The sequence below is a fragment of the Vulpes lagopus genome, chromosome 5, assembly GCF_018345385.1.
Source record: "Vulpes lagopus strain Blue_001 chromosome 5, ASM1834538v1, whole genome shotgun sequence".
In the NCBI taxonomy this organism is placed as follows: domain Eukaryota; kingdom Metazoa; phylum Chordata; class Mammalia; order Carnivora; family Canidae; genus Vulpes; species Vulpes lagopus.
The window spans coordinates 19538895-19560862 of NC_054828.1; the positions used below are offsets into that span (position 1 = coordinate 19538895).

Below are 21968 nucleotides of genomic sequence, written 5' to 3' on the forward strand. Positions count from 1 at the left end.
GAAAAATGAATTTAGATCCCTATGTCATGCTATATATGATTATGGACACATTTAGGATTTAACCTGCAAGTGTCCTTAGAGATGGATGAATGCTTTCCAAATCTATCTCTCTTTTTTTAAAAAAAGATTTTATTTTTAAGTAATCTCTATACCCCGTGTAGAGCTCAAACTTACGACCCCAAGATCAAAAGTTGCATGCTCCACTGACTGAGCCAGCCAGGTGTCCCTAATGCCTTCTTAATCTTGAAATGAATATCAAAAACCATTAAAGGAAATAAATGTAGGATTTGATCACAAATCCTAAAAATTTGAGAAAATAGAAAATCATCTGCATGACAAAAAAAAGCATAAACCAAGTTAAATGTAAATGAAGAACTTTGGGAGAAATTAAATATATACATACACATGCAGATATATAATATATAAACATATCCATACCTTATAAACCAGTAAGAAAAAATATGAACACCTCAAAACAATAGAGGTAACAGCTATGAACAGGGAAATCAGTCACACACACACAAACACACACACACACACACACACACACAAACGCATACTCGCAAACACCCACACACACACAAAACTCTAAAGCATGAATGGTACATAATAGCAATAACAAAACAAAACACACAAAATGAAAATGAGTAAAATCTATTGGCTATCAGATTGTCAAAAATTAAGGGGTGATGATAAGGCCCATTGGAGGGAAAAGTGTGGGAAAACTGGTCCTCTTCTACACTCCAGGTGGGAACATCCCTGGTGAAGCCTCTATGGGAGGTGATCCGGCATCCACATATCTATCAACTCTGTTAGGTCTCCCCAGTTTGCGGCCAAGACATGGTACTGAAGGATAAAGAGTAGCTCAAACCCTCCATGTACAAGAAGTACATGGCAACTTTGTTCATACCCTCATCAAGGGATTTCATCAAGGGATTCTCAGTTCTTTCCCAGTTCTTGGCACCACATAACCAATATGCTTTGCCCCAAGTACATTAGCCCTGGCACACACCCGAATCTCAGTACTGCACCCTTAATACCTGCAGAGCCATGCAGGTATAATCCACTCCTTGAAGAAAGCAGGTAATGAGCACTCAAGGAGTCCAAGTGATAACATAGGAAATGTTTTTTACTAATACCATTCAATTGATTTTCAATCAGCAGAGAAATGATTTCCCAGTAGGAAAACTGGATTCATTTTTCCTTCAGTGTCTCTTCTTGTTTGAGGTCTACTTTGGATGTGGACCATGACTTAGTCCCCAGGGCTCTTTATTCATTATGTCTTCTCACTTCTCAGATTTCAAAGTCTACTAGTTCCAGTAACCAGGTTTTAAGTCCAATTCAGAGATGATAGATGACTCTATTTTTACTCTGCCTTTATGGAGTTATAGTGGAAATACTTTGAGAGGGTATTTTAGGGGTTTGGGTTACAGGGCTGGTAGAGGTAGTGATACCTTTAGGGAAACCACCCAGGACACCCTCCATCCTCTCTTCTTATAGCAGTCTCTGGAGCCTAGCTGCTTTCCTTTTTTTTCTTTTTCTTTTTTGCTTTCTTTTCTTAAAGACATCCTCTAAGTTGGCTAGAGAATGGGATATACTCCTCCTGGTTTTCTTTTGCTTGGGGTGAGGAACAAAGCACTGTCTCACTACTACAATCAAGTGGAGCAGCAATCACAAGCACATGTTCTGTGCATTGAAGTCTCTGTATGTTGTTCCTGATTACCTTTTGAAATGGTAATTGAAGTGTCTTTTTAGATTTCTCTGGTTTTATTTCTGAGTTTAAAACTCCAAATTCGGGGATCCCTGGGTGGCTCAGCAGTTTCGCGCCTGCCTTTGGCCCAGGGCGCTATCCTAGAGTCCCGGGATTGAGTCCCGCGTCGGGCTCCTGGCTTGGAGCCTGCTTCTCCCTCTCCTCTGCCTGTGTCTCTGCCTCTCTCTCTCTCTATGTCTATCATAAATAAATAAAAATAAGTTTAAAAAAATAAAACTCCAAATTCCTCCCTTTTGATACTTTCCTTGCACTTAGGAGATAGGTGTAGCCTCTGTTTCTTTGAGGCCTTCTGCCCAGATGGCAGCTCTTGGTCAATAAACCCTCTCAGTGGCTTCTCCTCAAATGGGACGGTTTTCCTTGGTCAAATGAAAAGTCAGCTCCTCACTGAAGCATAGTTGAAACACCAAATGTATAGTGAATCTGAGATTATACTTATTACTAGAGCGACTCAAGCTAATTATGAGAAATGACAATGCACCATGCTTTCATCCCAAATCTCAGTTTGTAGATCAGATACATGGAGTGGTTGCTATTTAAAATTGTGATTTTAAAACCTATTTATCAACTCTTTTCTTTCGCAAGTTGTATATCCATAAATATGTCAGTGGAGTTGAAAGCTCTATGCCTACTCATTGTCCCTTCTCTTAATAAGAGGACTCATGAGATTTTTCTCTTCTTTTGTTGTGAAATACACGTTAGATTATACACGTAAATGCATCGTATGATTGCTCTTGCCTTATCTGTTATGTACAAAACAACACACATATATTTTAAAAAATTCTCACGATGCTCAGCCACTTCTCTCTACTCATTTCATTCGCTGAGCAGATCAGTATTTTTATTTTATTTTATTTTTTTATTTATGATAGTCACAGAGAGAGAGAGAGAGAGGCAGAGACACAGGCAGAGGGAGAAGCAGGCTCCATGCACCGGGAGCCCGATGTGGGATTCGATCCCGGGTCTCCAGGATCACGCCCTGGGCCAAAGACAGGCGCCAAACCGCTGCGCCACCCAGGGATCCCGCAGATCAGTATTTTAAGTTATGTTTTATTACTATGCCAAACTAGCCATACCTCTTGGGGGAAAGAGACTAAATGCTAATAAGCTTCACATTCCATACACACCTCCTTGCCCAATATGATAAAGGGCAGTGTATTTATCATAGTCTCCTGTTTTCTAGTTCTTTCCAGATCTCTCTGCAGAAGGTCTGTATGTTCCTTACCATCTTTTTATAAGCTTGCCAAATTTCTTACTTAAGGCCAGGTTAGATGGCTCTTTAAACCTCTAGGCATCCCTGAAGGACAGCAGAGAAATTCACAGGCAATCTCTCAGCTTCACCCAGCCTGACCTTCCCATCGCATGGCACAAGGCACATCATGCTCCTTTTTTTCAAGTTCTGCAGGTCCCACAGAGGTGCCCACCTGGACTGTATTGTTCTGCCTCTTGTCCACTATTGGCTCTGGGATGCCATCTAACTTGAAGTCCACAGCTTGTTACTATTGCAGACTTTCCTCAGCCCTACCTATTTCATTCTCTCAGGAACAGTGAAATACTTTACAAGGCTGTATTACCTTCTTAGATGTTTCTTACTGGATGGAATCTAATACAATTCATTCCTTACAGGTGGCATTTAGATAGCAGTGTACCTTGGCAGTCCAACCAATGCAGAACTGGTTAATTATTTCTTTAAATTCTTTCCAGTGGTTTCCCACCCCTCTGCAAGCTGATTAACCAGAAGGGCTTGATAGTACTATGGAATTCTAGATTCTAACTTTAACCAAGGAATTAGAATCTTTAGGAATGGCATCACAGAAGCTAGGCTTTTCTAGATAATTTTGTCTCAGGCAGGTGGACTGTATTTGGGACCCACTTGTCATAGCCCCCTTGTTACTCTCTTACCTTCTACTAATTCAGTAATAGTTAAGAGCCTGTTAACCTCTTGAGGACAGAAATAATGTCTCATTTGTATATCCATTCATACATTCATTTGCTCATTCATCCAGCTGATGTTCACTGAGTTCCTGTGGTATGTGAGGTACTGTGTTAGGTGCTAGTGGAACAAAACTGAGCTTGACACTCTCTTCTGGACAATCCATAGTCTTTGCATGGAGATGGGCATGAAAATAAATAGTTACGAGGCTACATGCTGGGGGCTAAATGAGCTCTGAACAAAAATATTGATGGACCCGGCAAGGAAAGTAACCATAGCTGCTCAGAGGATGCAAGACATGCAAGAGATGAGGTGATGCTTGAGTTGGGTCTTAATGTTTATGAAGGACAGAAGTTCTCAAAGTGTCCAGCAGCCGCAGCAGTAGCACCTGGAAACTTGTTCAAAAGGCAGATACTTTGACCCTTCTGGACTTATTGAGTCAGAATCTCTGGGGTAGGCCAGTAGTCAGTGTTCAGTAAGCCCTCTAGGGTCCCTCCTTATAGATCAAGTCTGAGAAGCATGGGCCTGGGCTTTTGCCAAAAAGGCAGGATGAAGGGGGTAGAGATTCTTACTGTGATTGAAAGATAGCACTTCTTCCTGAAAATTAAGTTTACAATTATTTTGGCTTGCAGGGCAGAATATTTTTCAGAATTGAGTTAAAAGAAATGCCACCAACTTTTCCTTAAGAATTCTGCAGATGGTGAAATCATTTATGTGTGAAGGTAGACTGGCTTGCCATGGGATTTTGTTCATGACATCAGAGGAGGTATGGTGGATGTTCTTTTTTAAAATTTATTTATTTTTTTATGGTGGATGTTCTTATTTATAGCATCCTCTGATAAGATTTTCTCTAAAAATTCCACAAGCTGGTGGATCTCACATTTTGGATTCTGGCCATAGTGAAAAATGTCATGAAAAGGGGAAAAAGAAGAAGAGGTTGGCCAATTTAAAAGACAGGTTCTGGTATGGAGTAATTGTCAAGAGGCTTCGCTGGGTCTGATCAATGACAGTTAGTGGCACTTAATCTTTTTCACGTCTGAGAGAGAGAGAGAGAGAGAGAGAGAGAAAGAGAACCTGGTGCTTGCTCTTTCAGTCCACCACCCTTTCATGTGGTCATACCAGGAGCCATGAACCACTAGAGGAGGTAAGAGCACCGTTAGATCTCAATACCAGGGCTAAACCCAAAGCAATGCGGTTAATTTGGCATCTCTTTGAAATAAGCTTCTAACACTTTTATTCAGCTTATTTAGTGAAGGACAGGTAGTTGCGACTAAGAAAAGCTGTATCCATCTTTACAGTTTAAGGTGGATATTCATCATATGCATTTATCATATGTGACTTTGTCCACATAGACCATTTTGTGGGTCTCATACAATTTTAATAATGAAATACTTCGCCTGTTCCTGGTTAACAGTACTTAGTTTCAGATCTACTACTGAATCTGGCAGCTCAGCTTTAGAGCAAGGGTCCTCCTGTGGCTCTCACCTCATGGCTGTGCTTTGCAATGCACAGTTGATTAATCAGAAAGAGGTACAACAAAGAGAGAGAGAGAGATACCACTGAGGATAACTTTTATTATGATGAATGCACTTTGCCTACTTGGCAAACATGGGATTGGTTTTCTTTCACTAGTTTTAAAGATTTTCATTCACACATCATAGGGGGATGAATGGAAACTTAGTTAGCTAGTACCATACTTTTAGTTCATTCCGGTGATATTATAGTGTACCAGATGGATTGGTACAAGTGGCAGCTTCCTGATGTTGGCTCTGCACAATAATTATAAAAACTATATTAGCATATTATGTATATGTTATGTATAGTATATATTACAATATGACTAATTATAAAAAAGTAATCTTAATATTGGATGTTTGCTATGTTTGTAAGCATTGTGTAAAGTAGACGTGAAACTTTGTTCAGAGATTAAAGAGTCTACAGATCAAGAAGACAAGTAGCTGAAACGTTCTTTTCTAAGTCAGTATGAACAGAGAAGTATGTTTGTGGCTGACTAGAGCCCTCATGTCTCATGTTGACTGATACATGTATCAGTCAGAACTCTTCAAAGAAATAGAATCAATAGGAGATGATGTGTGTGTGTCTGTGTGTGTGTGTGTGTGTGTGTGTGTGTGTATTTTAAAGAATTGCTTCCTGCAATTGTGAGGGCTAGAAAGTTTGAAATTCATGGGACAAGCTGGCAGGCTGGAAATGCAGGCAGGATTTAATATTGCAGTTTTGAGGCAGAATCCATCTTATCTGGTAATCCTAAATTTTTGCTCTTAAGCTTTCAGTTGACTGGATGAGGCCCACTCACATTACTGAGGGTAATCTTGACTTAAAGTTACCTGATGTAGGTGTTCATAAGATCTATAAGATACCTTCACAGAAACACCCAGATTGGTTGGCTAACTAACTGGGTCCATAGACCAGGCAAATTGACATGTGGAGCTATCATAACACAGGACTTGAGGAGAATCATAAGAGAAGCCTTGGATACCTTCTCCCTCCCATGCATCCTTCTTCCGTGACTATTCTCAAAAATTCTCTGCATAAATATTGGGAAATGTACTCAATTGGAGTCTTATCTAGCTTTGTAATTTTTCTTATCATTAGTTGTCTGTCTTCTTTCATCATATTTGCTTCTAGAGAAGTTGATTTGACAGAGTCTTCTCTCTTAATTCACCTGAGTGACATAATTGATAGGGACTATTTTTAATTTATGTTTCCATAGATTTCTGTTTTTTAAATTTTTATTTATTTATGATAGTCACAGAGAGAGAGAGAGAGAGGCAGAGACACAGGCAGAGGGAGAAGCAGGCTCCATGCACCGGGAGCCCGACATGGGATTCGATCCCAGGTCTCCAGGATCGCGCCCGGGCCAAAGGCAGGCGCCAAACCGCTGCACCACCCAGGGATCCCTCTGTTTTATTACAAATTGCATTGAGGAAGTACTTTCATTTTGGTCTTTTTCTTTCCCTCAAGAGAAAGGGTTGGTCAGGATAAGGGTTGGCTATAATGTGTTGGTCATAATGGTCAGGCTTGACTATAATGAATTGTGGGGGCAATGCAAATACTTCCTGATTTGGACATTTAATTAAATTTAATCAGATAAATGGATTGTCATTAGGGGCTCTGAGATACTGTTATCTTGATTTTTTTGACAATGTATTATTTTTGTCTTTGATGAACAGTTAAGGGTCACCTGGTTCTACTTTCTGCTTGAAAACCATCCTTTGCCCAGTATACTGACAGATGCTTACTCAGGGAAGCCCAAAGACTGGGCACTCTCAATATTAAAAACTAGTCATTTCCTTTATAGGAACTATACTTATTGGAGAGATACTCATTATATGGAGCAGAGATCCATCCATTTGTCTCAGTTCTTTCCATTGCAATATAAAATGTAATGACATATTATAAACTTGTTTCTACTTTAAAGTCGTATGTGAAGAAGGTACGTACAGGCCTTAAATCCTAAATCACCCATGTAACCCTCTAGTCTCTTCTGTCTAAACAGTGTTGTATCCCTGAGATATCTTCTTCTGTGGAGGTTTTAGGATCCTTTCAATCTGTTTTGACACCTTCCAATTCTGGTCAATTGCTTTTTTGATAGGTACATCCCTAAAGTGTTCACTAGTTTCCTAAGCTGCCCAGATGTGATCTTAATATTGAAGATGAGAGGCCACAACTGCTAATGCTAATTTGAAAACTCTGCTAGAGAAGACATATAAGATTGCACATATGGTCTATGGGAATGACACTCTCTGTGGTTGTGCAGTGTGCAACTTTTATGGCTGTATACAGTGGGTCTGCAGCTCAATAACACAGTTAGATCAAATTGGCATGAAGTCCTAGAATTACCTTCTGTTGCTGTAGATCTTTCCATTTGAAATAAGTCTCCTTAGTTCATTTGAAATAAGTTCTCCATAGTTTTGAAGTTAATTTTTAAAATTCAACTCCAGAATTTGGAGTTTTTTACCTTAGTCCCTGCACTGACCTTGATTTACATTTGCATCCAATTTTAGAAAAAAAATATCTCTTCTACCTGGCTTCCCCAGTCTCTATTTCCCCAAGATAGGACTGGTTGCTCAGGATAGCATTCAGTGGCATTCTCTCCTAGGATTCCAGGGGCCCTTCATTGTTAGAATCTCCTGAAAGACAAAATACCACAAAAGCAATTTGCACTCCACTTTTCCAGGTGTGAATTTCTCACAAAACTCCTCCAAAGCTCTGAGAGTCAGACATTAATGAGGTCATCCTGTGAAAGTAGTAGTTTAGATATTAGGCAATCCTTGGGATTTCAATGAGAGGAAATCAATGAGAGGAAAGGAAGTCAAAGGAAAGACAAAACTATAGAAGACTTTTCCAACACAGTGATTAAGTACACCTTATAAATATGTAATAATTTATAAATTTTAGTCATTTATTAATTAAGAATAGTAATTGAATTAACAGATTCCATCTTGTTGACCCTGCTGCTTGGAGGGGCATGTGGAGCATAGAGACAAGGAAACAGCCCTATGCTTAGAATGGTTATATAGTAGGAGGATGAACAAGATGTTAGCACAGTACTGTAAAATTATGATTCGAATATAACATGCCAAGTACTCACAAAAGGAAGAAGTGACAGAGCATTCCTAGGCGTTCAGCGAAGGAATCATGAAGTGATGAGTCTCAGATGTATGTTGACAGGTGAACAGGAATTTTAAAGCTTCACAATTGGGGAAGGAGAAAGCATTTGCACATACTATCTTATTTGACTCCTATAAATGTTAAGGATAGGTAAGAAGAAAAGGGACACTCTCCTCCTCTGACTGGTGAAGTAACTGAAATTTAGAGAATTTGAGGGATTTTCTTATTAATATACGTTATTATTCAATGGGGTCAGGTCTGAAACAGAGAAAATTGGGCATTGAGTCTAGCTTCCTCCATTATACCCAGAGAACCTGGATATATTGACAAGAATCTCACTGAGGAATGTCTCAGACAGTGTTTCTCAAGAATTAGAGCATTTTTACTAATATATAATTGTTTTCTTAATTGAGTTGCTTTTGGCTTCACCCAGGGAATCCAGGCAAAATAAGGAGAGTGGCATGGCAATCTGCTGATTGAGAATTTATGATTGTTCATGCAATCATAAATGCCTGAGCAAACAAGTAAGGTCCAACTATGTGCCCAGTTTAGTCCTTTCCTTCAAGGAAGTCAGTCAAGAAAGGAAAGAACTCATAGTCGAGACAGGCAAGAAAAGAGAAAAGAGAAAATGACAATGCATGAATACAATGATAGGACAAACATACCCACGTTTAAGTCAATATATATGTGAAACTTATCCAGCCCTGGGTGGTCAAAGGAAGCTTCCAAGAGTAGGCAGTGTCTATGTAAAGATCCGAAGAGAAGTAGGAATTATTATCCAGGTAAAGATGAGAGGGGATGTGAGTCAGATGAATAGCATAGGAAAAGATCCAGGGTGTGGGGAAGCATTGTGAGTTAAAGGATGATTGTAGCAAGAATGGAATGGCTGAAACAGGGCCCAGGCTGCCAATGGCCTTGAAAGTCATATGAAAAACTTGGAATTCAATCTTTAATCCATCTGTGGAAGGTTAAAGTAGAGAAATGCCTTGGTCAGATTTGTATTTTACAAATATTACTGACTACAGAAAAGAAAGGTTGGAAGGGTCAAGATGAAATGCAGGCAGACAACTGGGAGGCAAAGAGTGGCCTGACATGAGTAAAGCTGCTAGTGATGTGTTTACGGGGTTGATTGGAGAGGTGTTAAGGAACAAACTGGACTCTATGAGGTGGCAGATATGGAGGCAAAGGAGATAAAAATGATGACAGGTCTGAATCCATCCAGCTGGGTGGTTTATGGATGCAGGAAACCCTCTAAGAGAAGCTTATCCTACACTTTTGCTTCTGAGGCTAGGAAAAGATCCTTTAATATTTTGGCAGAGCAAGGCAAACAGGTTTTACTTTAAAAAGTGTTTCCATTGATTCTAACTCCTCATCTATTCTCATTTATAACAATACAAATTATTTTGGAAACTTTGGCAACGGAGTTATCATGAAATAGGGTCAAAGGAAACAGAATTTTAGTAAAATGGATATCCACAGATTTCAATTCATGTAATCCTTGATTTTAAGGACTTAGGTCTAGGAAAATATGATCTTGAAAATACCTTCAATTCCATCATTTATATCAAGCTAAGAGAAATTTGAAAGATCAGGATTTTTAACTTGCAGTTTTATTTCCAGAAAGATGATGGTATTTGATGTGAAAGAAAGTGTTTTTAACATTCATAAGTGAGGCATTTCAAGAGCTGTAGCCATATCTAGAAAAACAATTCATATTCATTCATTCATTCATTCATTTAAGTAATCTCCTCACCCAATGTGGGGCTTGAACTCATGACCCCAAGAGTAAGAGTCGCAGATTCTTCTGACTCAGCTAGCTAGGCATTCCACAATTCATATTTTTCATCTATTCCTATTACTCGTGGGAAGTCCTTGAAATCACATTTGTCTTAGGTTAAAGAGTGATTTTGTTTTATTTATTTTTTCCCTAGGAGACCATAGCTGTATATTCAAAAAGATGTGTAGACCATCCCTCCCTTTCTTCCTATTTTCAAGTAAATATTTCTTTATTTTATCTTATTTTCTGGGTGTTTAGACTTTTAGGACACTTCTTTAGCTCCCTCAGTGAATTCTGTGAAAGTCCATAATATATGCCTCTCCTCTTTTCCTGCTCCTTCTTTTTTTCCTTTAGGAATCATTCCCATCCTTTTACAATAGTTCAAAACCAATTTCTGGTCTTTTCACTGATCTAAACACAGGAAATAGGGGAAAAAAGGAGGAGAGCACTCTCCATCAATTCATTAGGAATCAGAAAGGAAAGAAGTAGAAAGAGTAACTTGTTAGTAAGATAAAGATCATTACCTAAGAACACAAGGAGATGCTGCTGGTGCCAAACCCAGAGCTTGACTTCTTAAACTGCAGGTAAGTTGGGTTATAAGAAGGAAATAGGCTCTCCCAGACCTCCACAGGACCCCGTTTTTGAGGCCCTGTGAGTTGTTTGGTTACCTTGCAGTCAGAGCCTTTTCAATCTTGCTGCGTATTGCTCACCAGGTGTTTCTTCATAGGGGAATTCTAATTCAGTAAAAGGATGTCTTCAGTAGAGGTTGCTTGTTTGCATTTTGCCACATTGCCATCATTAGGAATCATGTCTAAAATTTCCTGTATCCAGGTTGTGCCTGAAAACATTAGAAATAGTTCTTTAGTCTGCTGGATTTTCATCCTAAGTAATCAAATATTTTGAAGAAAGACAGGAGTATGAGAGGTGGAAATTTATTTTAAATCGAATTGGGAATTAGATGAGGTTGTAAAGGCAGGAAGGAAACATTCTGTTGTATTAGATTTCCCCTTAGGTATGAGGTGGTCACAAAATTTCCTGGGGGAGGACTTAGAATACCTTTTATTGTGAAAAAAATTTTAAACTCACAGAAAACTTGGAAACCTAGTATAAAGCACACTCAAAACATTCAAAGTTTGAAAATCATTTTGCTCTGTAGGCTTCAGCCTCTCTTTTATCTGTCTGAATCTATCTAGTCTATTCATCTATCTATCATAATCCACATATATCTAGCCATCATCTTTTATTTATTTGTTGTGTTTGATGGAACCATTTGAGAGTAAGTAGCTGATATCAGTACATTTCATACCCCAACCTCTGGTAACCACCACTTCCTCCCTGTTTCTATGAGTTAAACTTTTTTTTTTTTTTTTTTTAGATTCCACATATGAGTGAAACCATATAGCATTTGTCTTTTTGTGTCTGGCTTATTTCACTTAGCAGAATGCCTGACACTGCCTGAGCTAATTTTCATTGTGGCTTGCAAGATGTTAAGTTTTTAATCCTATCATTTCTTCTCTATTTACTAGGTAAATCCTCCATCAAGAACTTCCCCCATTAATTGGGAAAGAACTACAATTCCTCCAAATTCTTTTCTTTAGTTACTCATTTTTAGGGTAAGGTATGAATAATAGTTATCTTCAATAGTGGCAAATACATTTTTATTCCTTTTTTCTTTTTCTAACGTCATTATGGACTCATAGTTTTTTGAAATAAGCTTTATTGGTGTAAAACTTACATGGAAGAGAATGAACCCATTTAAAATGTATTGTTTGATGAATTTTGACGAATGTACACACCCATGTGACCATTACTGTAGTCAGGTTTAGAATATTGTGTCCATTTGTAGGCAAATATCCCTCCTCTTCTGGCTTAGGCAACTGCTAGTCTATTTCCTGTCACTACAAATTGGTTTTATGCATTCTGGAATTTCATATAAATGGAACCATACAATATATATATTACTCATGTGTCTGACATCTTTCATGCAATATCATGATTTTGGAACTCAGCCATGTTAATGTGCTTATTTGTAGTTTTTTTTTTTTCATTGGTGAGAACTCAGTTTTATAGATAGATACAGGGCAATTTGTTTATTCATTCATCTATTGGTGGACAGTTGAATTGTTTCCACTGTGGGGCTATTTTGAATAAAACTGTACCTATATGTACACATTTAAGGGTGAACACAGGTTTTATTTTTCTTGAAATTATTCTACCCCAAATGCCAATCTTGCTTTATTGATCAGTATGAATGTCCAATAGTTTCATGTCCAAATGTAGAACATTATTATACATTTTTTTTAAAGATTTTGTTTATTTATTCATGAGAGACACAGAGAGAGGAAGAGACACAGCCAGAGGGAGAAGCAGGCTCTCCACAGGGAGCCTGATGTGAGACTCGCTCCCAGAACCCCAGGATCATGCCCTGAAGCAAAGGCAGTTGCTCAACCACTGGACACCCAGGTGCACCCTATTATATGTTTTGATACACTTACTTGACTTTGGGTAAATTGCAGAATTAGATCATAAGGTCTGGCTTGGAAATTATAGATTTTATCTCACATTTATTTTGATGATAAAGGGACTCCATCCTCTTTCAAAACATTAAATTATGTTCTCTTTAAAAAAATTTTTTACTTTTATTAATTAACACAAATGTATTATTAGTTTCAGGGTTAGAGTTCAGTGATTCACCTGTTGTATATGCCATGTTCATATGAACACCCAGTGTTCATTACATCATGTGCCCTCCTTAATGCCCTTCCCCTGTTACCCAACTCCCTCTAGCAACCATCAATTTGTTTTCTGTGGTTGAGTGTCGTAGTTTGTTTCCCTCTCTGATTACATCATATTATACTTTTCTCTCCCTTCCTCTATGCTCCTCTGTTTTGTTTCTTAAATTCCACATTTGAGTGAAATGATATGATAATTGTTTCTCTGATTGACTTATTTTGCTCAGCATAATACATTCTAGTTCCATCCACATTGTTGCAAATAGCAAGATTTCATTTTTTGATGGCTGAGTAATATTCATATATATATATATATATATATATATATATATATATATATATAGGAATTGGTCTGTATACATACACATACACACCACATCATCTTTATCCATTAATCTCATGGAAATCTGGGCTTTTTCCATGGTTTGGTTATTGTGGACATTGCTGCTATGAACATTGGTGTGCAGATGTCCCTTAGGATCACTACATTTGTATTTTTGGGGTATATTGCTGTTCTTAGTAGTGCAATTGCTGGGTCCTAGGGTAGCTGTATTTTTAAGTTTTTGAGGAAACTCCATACTGTTTCCCAGAGTGGCTGCACCAGCTTGCATTCCTACCAACAGTGTAAGAGGGTTCCCTTTTCTCCATCCTCACCAATCTGCTGTTTCCTGACTTGTTAATTTTCACCATTCTCACTGGTGTGAGGTGATATCTCATTGTGGTTTTGATTTGTATTTCCCTGATGGCAAATGATGCAGAACATTTTCTCATGTGTCTATTGGCCATTTGCATATCTTTTTTGGAGAAATGTCTGTTCACGTCTTCAGTCCATTTCTTAATTGGATTATTTGTTCTTTGGGTGTTGAGTTTGATAATTTCTTTATAGACTTTGGATACTAACCCATTATCTGATAAAGCATTTGTAAAAATCTTCTGCCAATCTGTAGGTTGTCTTTTGGTTTTGTTGACTGTTTCCTTTGCTGTGCAGAAGCTTTTTATCTTGATGAAGTCCCAATAGTTCATTTTTGCTTTTGTTTCCTTTGCCTTTGGGGACATGTCTAGCCAGGGACTGTGGCTGAGGTCAAAGAGGTTGCTGCCTGTGTTCTTCTCTAGGATTTTGATGGATTCCTGTCTCACATTTAGGTCTTTCATCCATTTTCAGGGTTTGTGTGTGTGTGTGTGTGTGTGTGTGTGTGTGTGTTGTAAGAAAACGTTCCACTTTCATTCTTCTGCATGTGGGTGTCCAATTTTCCCAGCAATATTTGTTGAAGACATGGTCTTTTTTCCAGTGGATATTCTTTCCTGCTTTGTTGAAGATGAGTTGACCATAGAGTTGAGGGTCCGTTTCTGGGTTCTCTATTCTGTTCCATTGATCAATGTGTCTGTTTTTGTGCCAGTACCATACTGTCTTGCGAATTATAGTTTTGTAATACAGCTTAGTCTGGAATTGTGATGCCTCCAGCTTTGGTTTTGTTTTTCAACTTTCTTTTGGCTATTCAGAGTCTCTTCTGGTTCCATACAAATTTTAGGATTATTTGGTCCAGCTCCGCAAAAAACGTTGATGATATCTTGATAGAGATTGCATTGAATGTATAGATTGCCCTGGCAAGAATAGACATTTAACAATATTTGTTCTTCCAATCCATGATCATGAAATGTTTTTCCATTTCTTTGTGTCTCCCTCAATTTCTTTCATGAGTGTTTTATAGACTTTAGAGTAGAGATCCTTTACCTTTTTGGTTAAGTTTATTCCTAGGTATCATGGTTTTGGTGCAATTTAAGTGGGATTGATTCCTTGATTTCTCTTTCTTCTGTCTCATTGTTAGTGTATAGCAATGCAGCTGATTTCTGTGCATTGATTTTATATCCTCTGACATTGCTGAAGTCCTGTATGAGGTCTAGCAATTTTGAGGTGGACTCTTTTGAGTTTTCCACATAGAGTATCATGTCATCTGTAAAGAGTGAGAGTTTGACTTCTTCTTTGCCTCTTCAGATGCCTTTTATTTATTTTTTTTGTCTTGTCTGATTGCTGAGACTAGGACTTCTAGTACTATGTTGAACAACAGTGATGAGAATGGACATCCCTGTCGTGTTCCTGACCTTAGGAGAAAAACTCTCAGTTTTTCCCTGTTGAGAATGATATTTGCTGTGGGATTTTCATAGATGGATTTTATGATACTGAGTTATGTTTCTTCTATCCCTACACTGTGAAGAGTTTTTTTTTTTGTGTGTGTGTAAAGAGTTTTAATCAAGAAAAGATGCTGTATTATGTCAAATGCTTTTTCTGCATCGGTTGAGAGGATAATATGGTTCTTATCCTTTATTTATTAATGTAGTGTATCATATTGATTGATGTGCAGAGGTTGAATCACCCTTGCAACCCAGGAATAAATCCCACTTGGTCATGGTGAATAATCTTTTTAATGTACTATTGGATCCTATGGACTAGTATCTTGGTGAGAATTTTTGTATCCATGTTCAGCAGGATATTGGTCTGTAATTCTCCTTTTTGGTGTTATCTTTTCTGGTTTGGGGATCAAGGTAATGCTGGCCTCTTAGAAAGAGTTTGGAAGTTTTCCCTCCATTTCTATTTTTTGAAACAGCTTCAGAAGAATAGGTAGTAATTCTTGTTTGGTGGAATTCCCATGGGAAGACAACTAGCCCTGGACTTTTGTTTGTTGGGATATTTTTTATTACTGCTTCAATTTATTTGGTGGTTATTTTCTATTTCTTCCTGTTTGAGATTTGGTAGTTTCTGTGTTTCTGGAATGCATCCATTTCTTCTAGATTGCCTAATTTGTTGACATATAGTTGCTCATAATATGTTCTTATAATTATTCATATTTCTTAGATATTGGTTGTGATCTCTTCTCCTTCATTCATGCTTTTATTTATTTGGGTCCTTTCTCTTTTATTTTTGATGTCTGGCTAGGGGTTTATCAATATTATTAATTTTCAAAGAATCAGCTCCTAGTTTCATTGAATTGTTCTATGTATGGTTCTTTTGGTCTATTTCATTGATTTCTGCTCTAATCTTTATTATTTCTCTTCTCTACTTGGCTTAAACTTTATTTGGTGTTTTTTCTCCAGCTCCTTTACATGTAAGGTTAGGTTGTGCATTTGAAATTTTTTTATTTCTTGAGAAATGCTTGTATTGCTATGTACTTCCCTGGTAGGATCACCTTTTCTGCATCGCAAAGATTTTGAACAGTTATGCTGTCTTTTTTTGTTGTTGTGAATTTTTAAAATTCTTCCTTAATTTCTTGGTTGACCCATTCATTCTTTAGTAGGATGCCCTTTAACCTCCATGTATTTGAGTTCCTTCCAAATTTTCTTGTGATTTGTTCCAGTTTCAAAGAGTTGTTGTTGAAAATATGCAGGGAATGAGCCCAATATTTTGGTACTGACTGAAACAGGATTTGTGACCCAATATGTGATCTCTTCTGGGGAATGTTCCATGTGCACTCAAAAGAATGTGTATTCTGTTGCTTTAGGATAGAATGTTCTGTATATATTGTGAAGTTCATCTGGTCCAGTGTGTCATTTGAATCCCTTGTTTCCTTGTTTATTTTCCACTTAAATTATCTGTCCATTGCTGTGAGTGGGGTGTTAACATCTCCTACTTTTATTGTATTATTATCAATGTTTCTTTTCTTTGGTTATTAATTGATTTATATAATTGGCTATTCCCAAGTTAGGAGCATAAATATTTATAACTGTTATATCTTCTTGTTGAGTAGATCCTTTAATTATAATATAGTGTCCTTCCCCGTCTCTTTTGCAGTCTTTGGTTTAAAATCTAGTTTATGATATAAGGATTGCTACCTCAGCTTTCTTTTGAGGACCATTAGCATGATAAATGGTTCTCAAACCCCCACCCCCTTACTTTGAATCTGGGTGTGTCCTTAGGTCTAAAATGGATCTCTTGCTGACAGCACATCAATTGTTCTTGCTTTTTTAGCTAACTTGGTGCCCTGTGTTATTTGATTGGAGCACTTAGACCATTCACATTCAGAGTAACTAATGAAAGATATGAATTTAGTGCCATTGTATTATCTGTAAAGTCACTTTTTCTGTATATATTGTTTCTGTTCCTCTCTGGTCTGTGTTACTTTTGGGCTCTCTCTTTGCTTAAAGGATCCCCTTCAATATTTATTGCAGGGCTGGTTTAGTGATCACAAATTCTTTTAGTGTCTGTTTGTTCTGAAAGTGTTTTTTTGTTTTGTTTTGTTTTGTTTTGTTTTTATTCTCTCCTTCTGTTTTGAATGACAGCCTTACTGGATAAAGTATTCTTGTCTACTTATTTTTCTTATTTAGCACCCTGTCCTTTCTGGCCTGCCAGGTCTCTGTGGATAGGTCTATTGTGAGTCTAATGTTTCTGCGCTTGTAGGTTATGGACCTCTTGACTGAGCTGCCTTCTGGATTTTCTCTTTGTCTCTGAGATTCGGTTGAAATGTTGACCTAGTTTAATTGATTTTGATGGGGGGTTCTCTGGGTCTCCTGGACTTGAATGCCTGTGCTTTTCCCCAGATTAGGGAAATTCTCAGCTATCACTTGCTCAAATATACCTTCTGCCCGCCCCACCCCCCCACCCCCACCCCTGCCACTTCTTCCTCTGGGACCGCAATTAATCTAATATTGTTTCTCTTTAGGGTGTCGCTGATCTCTTGATCCCTGCCTTTGTGATCCAGTAGTTGTTTATGTTTCTTTTCTTCATTTTCTTTATTCTCCACCATTTTATCTATGTCACTGATTCTCTCTTCTGATTCACTTATCCTAGCAGTTAGAACCTTAAGTTTTTATTGCATCTCAGTAATGTCCTTTATTTTGAACTGATTAGATTTTACTTCCTTTATTTCTCCAGAAAGGGATTTTCTAGTGTCTTCTATAGTTTTTTCAAGCCCAATTTATATCTTTATAATCATTATTCTGAATTCTAGCTCCAAAATTTTACTAATATCCATGTTTATTGTGTCTCTGGCAGTTAGCACTCTCTTTTTCTGGGGTGAGTTTTTTCATCTTATCAGTTTGTTCAGAGAAGAAGAGATGAACAAGAGAATAAAATCCAAAAATAACAACCATATAGCAGCAATGTGTACCTACACAAATCAGAAGAGATCAAAAACCAAAAAAGAAAAATATAAAAAAGGAAAAAAGAGAATATAATGAAACAGGTGGGCAGAACAGGATAATACATTATGTCCTGTGTGTATTTTGGTCTGTTTGTTAGAAGAAACTAGATCCCAAAATTATAAGGAAAAACAAACTTATACATATACAAAAATAAAATTTTATAATGAAATGCAATGAGAATTGAATTGAATAAAATGAAAGGAAGCCAAAAATTAATAATATATGTAAAATGTAAATGTAAAAATGAAAATTAAAAAAGAATTTGAGTTGATAAAATAAGAAACTAGTTGGAAGAAGAAAAAAGAGTAATAAGAAAAAAGAGATTTTAAATGAAAAAATTAAAGAATCATGAGAAAAAAATCCTTGAATCCTATATAATATTTTCCCCAATGGTGGAGTTTTGCATTCTGTGTGAATGGTATACTTGATATTAGCCAGAAGTTCCTGCTGGTCTTCTGAGAGAGGGGTCTGTCACACTGATTTTCAGGTGCCCTCACCTGGGCAGATTTGCACTGCCCTTACCAGGGGGCCATGCTCACTATAAGTGGCTCTGGATTGCTCTATGTGGCTTTTGTTCCCTAAAGTCTTTCCACACCACTTTACAGGATGAAAATAAAAATGGTGGCAGAGGAAGCAACATTTGGGCTGAAACGTGGAGGATGAATTTGTTTTATGGAGATGAAAGTGAAATAGTTTCCAGGTATGAAGTGTGACCAGGTGCATGCTATTCTCAAGAAACAAACATGTTCAGTTGAGATGAGGCATTATCTAGAGAGGGGTCAGAGAGGAGCATGGTAGAACAATATCTACTAGTATCTTAGTAAAATTACCAAATGTCAAAAATAAAGAATGAACTAAGTAGATCCCAGTCAGGAGAAACAAGTCTTTTGGAGAAAAGAAAAATTGGGCTGGTATTAGATTTTCTCATTCTAATACCTAGTTCCAGAAGTTAAAGGAGCAATGTCTATAAAACTTTAAAAGGAAGAAAATGCAGCAAAAATTTTTTTGTATGAAGCCATCTTGCATTTCTATTGTTGTTTCAAATTTTTACTTAAATTCTAGTTAGTTAACATATAGTGTAATATTGGTTTCAGGAATATAATTTCATGATTCATCATTACCCAGTGCTCATCATAACAAGTGCCCACTTTAGCACTCATCACCCATTCGGCACATCCCTCATTCACTTCCCTTCCAGCAACCCTCAAGTTGTTCTCTATAGTTAAGTGTCTCTTATGGTTTGCCTCTCTCTCTCTCTCTCTCTCTCTCTCTCTCTTCTTTCTTTTCCTATATTCATCTGTTTTGTTTCTTAAATTGCACATATGAGTGAAATCATATGGTATTTGTCTCTAACCGAGTTATTTCACTTAGCATAATACTCTCTAGCTCCATCCACATCATTGCGATGGCAAGATTTCATTCTTTTTAATGGTGAAGTCATCTTGCATTTCAAAAACAAAAGAAACAAACAAAATGATTGAGCATAGAGGAACTCAGGAAATTTAGCTTTGAACCTTTCTTAAAAAATGAAAACAGAACAAAAATACAAAACAAATAAACCAAACAACACTCTGATGATTAAATTCAGCAAATCAATTTAAATTGAGTATGGTGGCTCCATGGTAAAAGGACAGGTATTGATCATTATTACTTCATTTATGTAAAGACCCAAGACTAAGTAACTGTAAGAACTACAGTTAAAAGTAAAGAAGTAGGTGTTATATCCTTTTCTATTACAAAATCAGTAATATACCCAAGAAAAATTGACTTACAAAAAATGAATATGTAATTAATAGCAAAAACTCCAACTGCTCAGTGTTTGTTGTAATCTTGTTTCTTGACTTTACTGGTTGGCTTTTAAATAACTGTTACTAACTGTGACAAGCATCCTCTTCAAGCTCAGCAAGCCCTCTAGTTTCACTTCAGCTGAACAATGGACATAAATAGTACATTTTGTGGTGCAGTAAAATTCCATTTTTGTGACATTCCATCTATTCTCACCATTCTCTTCAAGTATTGTCTATGACTTCACCTAGCAATTTCTAGTAGTTAGGTAGGCCATTTAGCTCTTGGTCATTTTCTTAAACAATCAGCAGTATTTGACAGAGATAATCTCAGAGAAACCTCCTTGTTGAATCTCCTTCTTTAGTTCTTAGGCTATGTTGTCACCTGTTCCCAATGGCCATTCCTTCTTAGTTTCTTTACTGATTTTCTTCTTCCTGACATTTAAATATTCAGGTACCTAAGCACTCAATATGAAATACCTTCTCTTTTCTGATCTCCGTTTTCATATATCCAGTGCTACTACTGGGCAACTCCCCTGGGATGTATAGTAAGTGTCGAGTTTAACACATCCCGATCTGAACTCATGATTTGCATCCCTCGTTTCCCCTATCCCTCTTGAATCTTTCTTGTATTTGTGAATCTCAACTTTGTACTTTTAGCTGCTCATTTCCAAAAACTTGGAGCCATTCCTTATTTTTTTCTTTTTGTTTAAATTCCAGTTAGATTAACAAACAGTGTAACATAAATTTCAGGTGTACAAGACAGAGTGATTCAATAATTCCATACATCACAGCAAGTGTAATTCTTAATCCCCATAACTTATTTAACCTATCCCCCCCACCAAACTCCCCTCTGGTAACCATCAGTGTTTGTTCTCAATAGTTAAGAATCTGTTTCTTGGTTTGCTTCTCTTTTTTCCCCCTTTTCTCAGTTGTTTTGTTTCTTAAGTTCTATATACAAGTGAAATCATATGGCATTTGTCTCTGACTGACTTAATCACTTTGCATTATCCTCTCTAGCTCTATCCATGTTGCAAATGACAAAACTTCATTCTTTTTTATGGCTGAGTAATATTTCATTATATATATATTATATATGTATCATATCTTCTTTATCCATTCATCTATTAATGGACACTTAGGCTGTTTCCGTAATTTGACTATTATAGATAATGTTGCTGTAAATACTGAGTTGCTTGTATCTCTTTGAATTAGTATTTTTGTATTCTTTGGGTAAAAACCTAGTAGTGCAATTGCTGGATTGTCAGGTAGCTCTATTTTTAACTTTTTGAGGATACTCCATACTGTTTTCACAGTGGCTACACCACTTTGTATTCCCACCATCAGTACACAAGTGTTCCCCTTTCTCCATATCCTCACCAACTTGTTCTTATGTTGTTGATTTTAGTCATTCTGACAGATGTGAGGAAATATCTCATTGTACTTTGATTTGTATTTCCCTGATGATGAGAGATATTGAGCAACTTTTCATGTGTTTATTGGCCATTGCGATGTCTTTTTTTGGAAAAACATCTATTCATGTCTCTGCTCATTTTTTATTTTTAAATTTTTAAATATTTTATTTATTCATGAGAGACACAGAGAGAGAGGCAGAGACACAGGCAGAGGGAGGAAAAGCAGGCTCTGTGCAAGGAGCCCGATGTGGGACTTGATCTTTGGAATCTGAGATCAGGCCCTGAGCTAAATGCAGACGCTCTACTGCTGAGCCACCCAGGCATCTCTCTGGTTATTTTTAAAATTAGATTATTAATTTTTTGGGTGTTGAGTTTTATAAGTTCTTTATACATTTTGGATGCTAACCTCTTATCATGTATTTCATTTGCAAATATCCTATCCCATTCTGCTGGTTGCCTTTTAGTTTTGTTGATTATTTCCTTTGCTGTGCAAAATCCTTTTATTTTGATGAAGTCCCAATAGTTTGTTTTTTGTTTTTGTTTCCTTTGCTTCAGGAGACACATCTAGAAAGAAGATACTATGGTTGATGTCAAAGAGATTACTGCCTGTGTTCTGTAGGATTGTTATGGTTTCATGTCTCACATTTAGATCTTTCACCTATTTTGAATTTATTTTTGTGCATGATATAAGAAAGGGGTCCAGTTTCATTCCTTTGCATGTTACTGTCCAGTTTTCCCAACATCATTTGTTGAACAGACTGTCTTCTCCCCATTGGATAGTCTTTATTACCTAG

At 37.1% G+C, this 21968-nt stretch overlaps 1 long non-coding RNA gene across 1 annotated transcript in view; it reads left to right on the forward strand.

The window, feature by feature from the left end:
• LOC121491955 overlaps window positions 1–21968 on the forward strand; it is a 63254-nt gene that overhangs the window by 15974 nt on the left and 25312 nt on the right. Inside the window, exons 4-5 of the long non-coding RNA XR_005988085.1 lie at window positions 4334–4467; window positions 18581–18675. This is a non-coding gene — a long non-coding RNA (uncharacterized LOC121491955). The remainder of the gene's footprint in view (window positions 1–4333; window positions 4468–18580; window positions 18676–21968) is intronic.